The sequence below is a fragment of the Dasypus novemcinctus genome, chromosome 30, assembly GCF_030445035.2.
Source record: "Dasypus novemcinctus isolate mDasNov1 chromosome 30, mDasNov1.1.hap2, whole genome shotgun sequence".
Classification (NCBI taxonomy): Eukaryota; Metazoa; Chordata; class Mammalia; order Cingulata; family Dasypodidae; genus Dasypus; species Dasypus novemcinctus.
In genome coordinates, this window is record NC_080702.1 from 42,127,454 (window position 1) to 42,136,658 (window position 9,205).

Sequence of the window (9,205 nt, forward strand, 5' to 3'; positions counted from 1 at the left end):
TACAAACAAGGCAACACCAATTACAGTGATGAAAGGAAAAACTCAAAAATAAAGTTTTATGATTTTTTTTCATTTTTTAATAACCCAGATTATTATTCTCTCTATTTCAGTTTTTCTAAATTAGTATGTATGTTCATTCTAATCTTTAAACCTAACATTACTATTTAATTTTCCTACTAATTGAATTTGGCAACACATTAGGCTTCATTTTTGAAGAACTTTGTATCACAGAGGGGTTCAACAATGCAGGGGAGAAGCACTGGTGGGGGGTGTTAATGATGGGGAACATATGGTTGGAAGGGAGTTTTCCATGGAATGTATATAGTTTATAAAAAAATGTTCAAGTATTCTTTTGGTATTGTCATAGTAGGTAGAGTTACAGATGAAAATTGAGGGACTGCTGAGTTCATATCTTGGAGAGCACTGTCTCTTCCCCAGTGGAAAGGCAACAATCCCCCAAGTACAAGGGCAAAGACCAGTGAAGAAGGGTATTCCAATGATTGGCCCTTGATACTGATGACTATACTTATGAGCCTGTGTGCTTGAAAAACCAAGTAAGACTAGAGTGGCAGGGTGCCTAAGACTTACGTTTGGAAAGCCTCCATGTTGTTCAAATGTGGCCAGTTTCTAAGCCAAAATCAACATGTAAATGCATTACTGTAATGGTTTGGCTATTGTGTCAACTCTGCCAGATAATTTTGCCCCGTTGTTTGGTTAAGCAAGCATTGGACTAAGTGTAATACAAAGGCATTTATGGACTTTAGACTCCATTGATTTTATTGCAGTGGTAAATTATAAATAGCTGGTTATAATTACATCAATCAGGGATATTGCCATCAGCAAGAGTGAAGCTTCAACATATCAGCTGAATGCCTTAAAAGGGGAAGTGATTCCAGCATTGAGAGAGTATTTCCAAGCTCATCTTTGGATAGCCAACATCTTCCAGAACTTGTCAAGAACCGGCATTGAACTTACATTGCCTGCCTGTGGAACCTGGACTTCTGCATCCCCACGGCTGTGTGAAAGACTCTTATATAATCACATACTATTGATAGATAACTCTTGTTGATTATGTTTCCCTAGAGAACGCTGATTAATACAATTACCTTCCCCCCAGCATGGGACATGACTCCTGGGGTTGAGCCTCCCTAGCACTGAGGGATAACTAACAATCAACAGCTTGTAATGTAACCAGAAAAATAACTTGAACAAAAGGGGGGAATGGTAAAGATAAGTAAGTTTATGGCTAAGACACTTCAAAATGTGTTGGGAGGTCATCAAAGGGGTCACACTTATGCATGTCTCAGGAGGATCCCAGAGGCAGCCAAAGTAGATGCAACCCCAGGTATGGGTTCTTCTGAGGGTTACAGAGAAACCCAGGGCTTATGGTCATGGCAGATGGCTCAGGAGTTCAGTGCCTTGCCAGTGGGCCTTACTTCGGAATTTGTGTTCCTGAGTGTGATGGAGTTGGGCTCAGATGTGACCTTTCTACACACGCACATTCTGACACTGTTACTGATCCTATGCTTGCTGCTGGGGTTGTTGTATACTAGGAGACTTGAATCTCCAGACTGGCCATCTTCCATCTGTTACCTGAACCTTAGCAGAGTTGTAACACCTACTCTCTGGTTCCTTGGACATACCAATGTCATCTAACGGACATAAATTTGATCAAACACCACACCAGTGAAATAGGGTGTCTGCATCTGCAAGTGGGAGAATCAGATACATTAGCCATGTGTGATCTAAGTCCCATCTCTATTTAGAGGTGAGTTTACTTCAACATTCCACTGTCCACAGGATAAAGGAATTAAAGATGGAGTAGAATGGACTTACTGGAATTCTATTATAGAACTATTGTGAATCTAGCAATACAAAATAGTTTATTATTGGTGTGGAGACAGTGACCATGTGAGTTGTTGAGGGCAGGGAGAGGGAAGAAGAGGTGTGATATTGTAGCTTTTCAGGACTTGGAGTTGTCTTGAATGATATTACAGGGATAGAAGCAGGACATTATATACCCTGCCATAACCCACTGAATGGACCCATGGAGAGCGTAAACTACAATATAAACTATAATCCTTATGGTAGCAGTGTTCCAAAATGTATTCACCAAATGCACAGAATATGCCACAATGATGACAGAGGTTGTTGATGTGGGAGGAGTGTTGTGGGGTGGGGCGTGGAGTATAGGGGAACCTCATATTTTTAATGTTACATTTTTTTGTGATCTATATAACTTAAAAAAGACATTTGAAAAATAAAATAATTACAAAATGTATGGATCATACAAGAAAGAAACGGCTTCTTAACAATTTCTTGTCATGCAATGCATGAAATTGCAATACTTTTATTTATTTATTTGTTTATTTTTAACTTTTTAATTAGTAGCTTATATGACTCAAAATCTCCCATTTCCATCATTTTCAATTGAACCATTTGGTGATATTTTATACATTAAAATATTGTGATAGCATCAGCTATATATTATATCTCACCTTTTTTATTACTGTATACAAAATGTCTGGTCATAATACTTGTTGATTAAAACAAAGTCTGAGAGAATTTGTAGTGGAAAATATGGTAAAGTGTTTTTGATTATGAAATAAGAAGTCTAGTCACCAAAAGCTTCAAGGAGGAGCAGGAGCATTTCTTTTCCCTGGCATATTCAGATAAAGGACACTAGATCAATATAAAATCAGTAAAATAATTATTTTAGCTTGTTTATAATACAAATGATAACATTTAATAGAATTTCCTTATCACTGATTACAGCTAACCGTGCATCAATCTGTTAATTTTCCAGCAATTTCATCATCTATACAGAAACAGAAAATCAAATATGTGTTTTAGAATTTATCCTCCTGGGCCTCTCAGATGATACAGAACTGGAGTCCAAACTCCTTGGGATGTTCCTGTCCATGTATCTGGTCACCTTCATGGGGATCCTGCTCATCTTCTTGGAAATTCTCTCAAACTCCCTCCTCCACATGCCATATACTTCCTCTCCAATCAGTCTTTTAAAGATACCTATTTCACCTCCACCACTGTCCCAAAGAATCACCTAAACATCCAGACAGAAAGAGAAATCATAACTTTCTCAAACTGCCTCAGCAGACACTTACTTTTATTCTATTAAGACAATTACATAATTCCCTTTGACCGTGATATCCTATGACTACCACATGACCATCTTTCACCCCTGCCCTACTTACTTATCATGACACCCTGGATCTGTGACTTCCTGCTAATGGCATGCAGGTTATTTCATGGTTTACTCTATCTTCTAAAATGCTCAATGGTTTTGAGGAGGTGGTGCAACAAGCTTGTTCTTCCACCTTCCTCATTGGACAAGTGATGTCTGCTGAAACTGTCCTGGTGACTCTTATTCCACTCATAGTGTCCTTTTCTCTTACTCAAAGATTGCATCCTCCATTTTGAGAATGTAATCATCAAGGGCAAGTATAAAGCATTTTCTGCCATGGAACTCACCTTTCAGTATTGCCTTGCTTTATAGTACAGGCATGGGAGTGTATCTTAGTTCTTCTGCCATGTGAAACTCAAGGGCACATGGAGTAGCCTCAGTGAAGTATATGTTGGTCCCTCCAATGTTGAATACTGGGGAGTCTTAGAGTCTTAGAAATAAGGTCATAAAGCAGGCCTTAAATATACTCTTCCGTTGAGGAGTGTTCTTTTTCTTGCACATTTCCATATTCATTGATTCATTTATTTGTTATTTATTTATCTATTTAGAGGCATTATTCACAAAGGACAAAAGATGGAAACAGCACATATCATTCAACCAGTGAGTGGAGAAACAAAATGTGGTATATACATTCAATGTGTTATGCTGTAGGAAAAAAAATGGAATTGGGACACATTTGTTAATGTAAATCAATCTTGAAGGCATTATGTTAGGGGGAGAAAGCCAGGCACAAAATTACAAATATTGCATGGTATTATTCATATGAACTAAATAAGCAGAATAAACACAAGGATTCAAAACCTAGAGTATAAGTTATTAGGAGATAACTTGATGTCTGAGAAGGTGTACAGATTCTTAATGCTTGTAGAAGTTTTAATTAAGTTGACTGTAACATTATGTACATGGGTGGAGTTGTTTTTGCCATACTATAGTGAGTAGCAGTTGGGTTATAAATGGGAAAGAGGCTGGAAAGGGTAGTTTAGGGGTATAAATTTCAATGGAAAGAAAGCTAGAGATTATTCTAGAGACTGAAAAAAACAGTGAACCTAGAGGTGGATGAGAATTGTGCTTGATGTTACAGATGCAAGAATGTCCTTCCGTGAAAAAGAGCAGATATATATCACTATTGCAGGGAAGCGGGAATGTGGAAATGTATGGGAAAAATAAAATTGGTATGAACTATCTACTGTGGTTAATAGAAATAATTTAATATTCATGCATTTAAGCCATAGACACATTGTGCTGATAATGGGAGAGTATCTAAAAAGTATGCTAAATATATGCTATGGACTATGTTTGGTGGTAACAGTCTGATGACATTATCTCATAATCTGTAACAAATGTTCAACCATGGTATGGTATGTTGGTGAAGGGGTGTTGTCTGGGACTTCTTCATCTGTGTTCTGAAATAAAATTTTATTAAAACAATAATATAGAACATTCTGATATAACTCATGCCCTCATCATTTCTACTCTCCAATATTAATAACATTTTACATGTGGATGCTATGGTGTGTTGGAGGAAAATCACAGTAAATGTATGGGATGGACTATCATTAGTACTTAGATTTTGACAATATTCTTCCATAAATTTTAACAAATATTTCACAACTATGCAAGGTGTTGATGGTGGGTTGACTTATGGAACACTGCTTGATGTTTTTCATGTATTTTTTGTAATTTCACAACATTAAATATACAATTATTATTTATGTATGTTCATATATGAATGATATATTTTAATAAAATTGGAAAAATAAATGGTGCTTTTATAATTGATCATTTGTTGGAAGGAAATAACATTAAATTCATATACTGACATCAGTTGCCATAAATTGAAATTTGAGGTAAGATTAAAAATGGCATAAGACTTCTAGAGGAAAGTTTAGATTAACACGCTGAGCATAAACTGAGAAGAAAGTAAAAAAAAAGAAATAAAACTGAGGACATAAATGATGAACTTAACCCCCAGAAAACCTGAATACAAAAACTTTATAAAGAAAATTCTCCATAAATGAAAAGTAAATGAATATATTCAGAACATATTTTATATTCAAACGTAACAATGTATATGCATAAAAGAAATATGCCTAATGTAAACAATGGATTATAATTAGATCAGTTTTAATATTCTTTAATCATTTGTAACCAAGGTTCCACAGTAAACTAAAGTGTCAAAAATTAGGTAGTACATGGGAATGCTCTATTTTTAAATGATATTTCTGTATGTCTACAACTTTGGGAAATAAAAGTTTAAAAGCTGTAAAGGATAAAATGTACTAAAAAAGTTAAAAAATCAAAGGATGTGAATCAATGATTCAGACAATAAAATAATAACTAACTTATAAACATAAAAATATGCTCAGCTTCATTAACAATCATGGTAGTGAATTAAAACACCCGGGAAATCTAATTTCCCAATAATTACTTTGATAAATAAGTTATGAATCCCAGAGATGGTGACGATATGGTAAAATATAAAAACTACTAATTTTCAATAGAAAGGGACTTGTCAAATAAGGGTCTTATGCTCTCATTTGGTTTGTTATCAGAGTGCATCCACCAGAGAAGAAACAGTCCTTGCTTGGTGAGCATCAGTACAGAAGTAAGAGTTTAATTCAAAACAACTCCTGGACTCTTTGAGGCTTAACTAGTTCTACTATCATGCTATACTAGTGTAATGCAATATGATGCCCAAGGGAGTGTCCTCACTTTAGACAGACTTGTTTGAATCCTTCCTCCGCCTCTCACTATCCCTATTTTTTGTGCTAGTTACCTATTTTCTGTATGTCCTTAATTCATCAACTATAACAAAGGAAATTTATACTGATGACATCAATTTTACAAAAAATTAAAGAAGATAATTTGCATAAAAGACTTAAACAGTGTTTAAAATAGGTGGTGTGGTTATTTTTCACCAATGATTTTGAAGTACATTTCCAGGTGATAGGCTCTTATTAATTCAATAAATTTGTATTTTTCATGCCCAGAAACCACTCTATACTTACTTATTCTCCAGTCCATTTGTCCTTCCATTCAACAAATATTATCTCAACATGAATTCCATACCAAAATCATTAGTAGTCATTGCAATTACAAAGATGTATGATATATATTCTTCAAATGGTGAAATACTTATTGGGATGAATAGGAAAATTCAAGGAATTGGATATGACTCAAGGAAAATGACCCAGATGAAGAGGGAGAAATCTTAGAGTTGATTTGATTCTCATAACATCAGAATGCATCTTTGTAAATGCGTTCCAGGCTAACATTCCCAAAAATGTGTATATCCCACCAATTCAGAGGATAAATATAAAATGCATACACAGAAATTTATTTACATACTTTTAAATGTATTTACAAGGGAAATTTTTATTTGGAAACCATAATCAATATCCAGGTTAGACACAAAACTCTTAAAACATGAAGTATTCAGAATCAACAAATCCATTGAGTCAGAGGGCAGATTCATAATTACCATGGTCTGGGAAGATGAGGGAATGGGGAGTGGATGATTAATGGGTCTAGGGTTTCCTTTTAAGATGATGATAATATTTTGGAACTCTATAAATGTAGTGGTTGCACAACATTGTGAATGTATTAAATGCCACTGTATTTTTCACTTTAAAATGAGCAGTATTTTGTTATGTGAAATTCATCTCAATAAAATTGCTTGGGAATAAAAAGGAATAAAGATCTGATACATTCTCCTCTTTGGATAAACCTCAAAGACATCATGGTGGCTCAAATAATACAGATACAAAAGAGAAGTATTGTATGATCATGTTCATGTGAAATATGTGGATTAAAAAATTTCATAGAGAAAATATAGTACATTACAATTTACCAGGTGACTGAGGCAAGGGGCATGGAAAACTAATGCTTGAAAGTTTTAGATTTGCTCCCAGCCCAAGTGGTAGCTGCCACTGAAGCTGCCTGGGAGAAACTTGGGGAGGAGGTGGCCCTCATGGGTCTCTGCAGAGATGTCTGAGCCAGAGAAGCACCAAGGCAGCAAGAAAGGGCCTGGAAAGAGGCAGGGCAGCCTGGGCTTTGCCCTCCTTCTGGGCTCCAGGGAATTTGAACAGTGGAAAGCGTGGAAGCAGCTACAGGAAAGACAGAGGCCCAGCCCTGTCCCCTTAGCCTGAACCCAGGAGAGCCAGGCAACCCTGTTGGCTGGATGAGGGTCAGGGCACAAGAATGGAAATTCTCTTCCCCAGGATTTGGACACTGTTCAGTCACCGGAAGCACAAAGTTCTCATTGTTGGGCTGGATAGTGCAGGGAAAATTTCCATCCTTTACTTATTTTCTAGGAATAACATTGTGCATACATTCCCTACATCTCTAACGTATAGAAGAGAGAGGGGATAATAATGCACATTTCCTAACATGGGATATTGGTGGACAAGTATTTCTTCATTTTTCCTGGAACTCATACTATACTAACTCTTAGTTTGTAATAGTTGTTGCGTACAGTGTAGACAAAGGATTTCTGTATCTAGAGAAGAAACGTATGACATGTTAGCACATGAGGACATAAGAAAGGCTGGTTTTGATGACTTTTGCTAATAAACAAGATGTTAAAGAATGTATGACTGTAGCAAAAATCTCCCAGCTTTTGAAACCAACTTCTATTAAAGTTCACCAATGGCATATTCAGGCACGCTGTGCTCTTACCAGGGAGACATTGTGCCAAGGACTTGAATGGATGATGTCGTGATTAGATTATCTCTACTGAACTCTTCTCATAGAAGTTGTATAAACTAAGTGATGGACTTTACCTGAAAGATGCAGAAATGAATGGTTTAGATATATTTATAGTGAACTGATAAGAATTTTTCTATGGGAGAAAAGTAAGAGCTATTATTTAAAAACAAAGATGAAATCTCACATTCCAATATGCTTTCTCCTTAGTTCTTTTCAAAGTAAGGACTTAAAGCTATGTCTGACATTTTTCTCATTCTGAATTCTCTCAAGACATTGTGTATCCTGTGGTAAATATGATGAGGAAAACACATTGCTAACTTGGAGAGATTTATTATTGGATAAACATCTCTACTTGAATGTTCTGTTTTTGTTCTACATCAAAATACATATCAGCAGAGATATTTCATTTCCAATATTTTAAACTTTAAAGATTAGGAAAAGTATTTTCTGTAAAGTTTTGTATGTATTAAATATATACATCAAATTCAAATTAATGGCTTTGATTTATGTTCTAAAGAAAAGTGATTAGTAGCACAGTAATTAGTAATAGCCATAGTTGTAACTATATGAATTACAACTTTGTGTTAAGTGACATTTTGTACTTTTCCCTTAGGCTCATTTTATTTTATTAACTAACCAACAAATCATTTAACTTCTCTTAAAAAAAAACAAACAGAAAAAGTGGAAGGATGAAAAGTAGGAAGGAAGGAGGGAGGAAGGCTGGAAGGAAAAATGGAATAGGAAAAAAGCTTTACATTGTTTTAATATTTTTAGTTGATCAAATCACAGGGAAACTTGAACTATAACCGATTAGAATGTGTATCAGATTCTTTGTTTAAGTGTTACTAATGGGTTGAATTACACATCAAATATCAGATCATTCCTTGTATAGGACAACATGTCATCTATATTACTGAATAAATTGTGAATCCAAAAATCATTAAGTCATTAAATGTGATTAAAATGAGCAAGTAATTTTTTCAACATTGATTGAACATTACAGCAGGAAACATGTCAATTTGAAGAATTGAAAGCATTATGTGTGTACATTTCAAATAAATTTGAGATGAAAAGTAAAACATAATTTCTAACAGCAACAATAATTTTAGGAAATGTAGGTTGAGATTTTTAAATTTTTATTAATTGTCTTGTATCTTCTACTATATGAATACTCTGGCAATTAGGAGACGCAAAAGTTTTTTGAATACTTTTAAGAATTTGGTGTGAAAAGTGATTGATGAAATGGCGCTTTTACAAAATTCTAACTAGGCCCATCATGCCTTTTATTTACTC

The 9,205-nt window shown here is 35.1% G+C and overlaps 1 pseudogene; it reads left to right on the forward strand.

Annotated features, from left to right (window-relative positions):
- The first annotated feature begins 7,405 nt into the window (after positions 1–7,405).
- On the forward strand, positions 7,406–7,925 carry LOC131276910 (ADP-ribosylation factor-like protein 5A pseudogene; annotated as a pseudogene).
- The last annotated feature ends 1,280 nt before the right edge of the window (positions 7,926–9,205 follow it).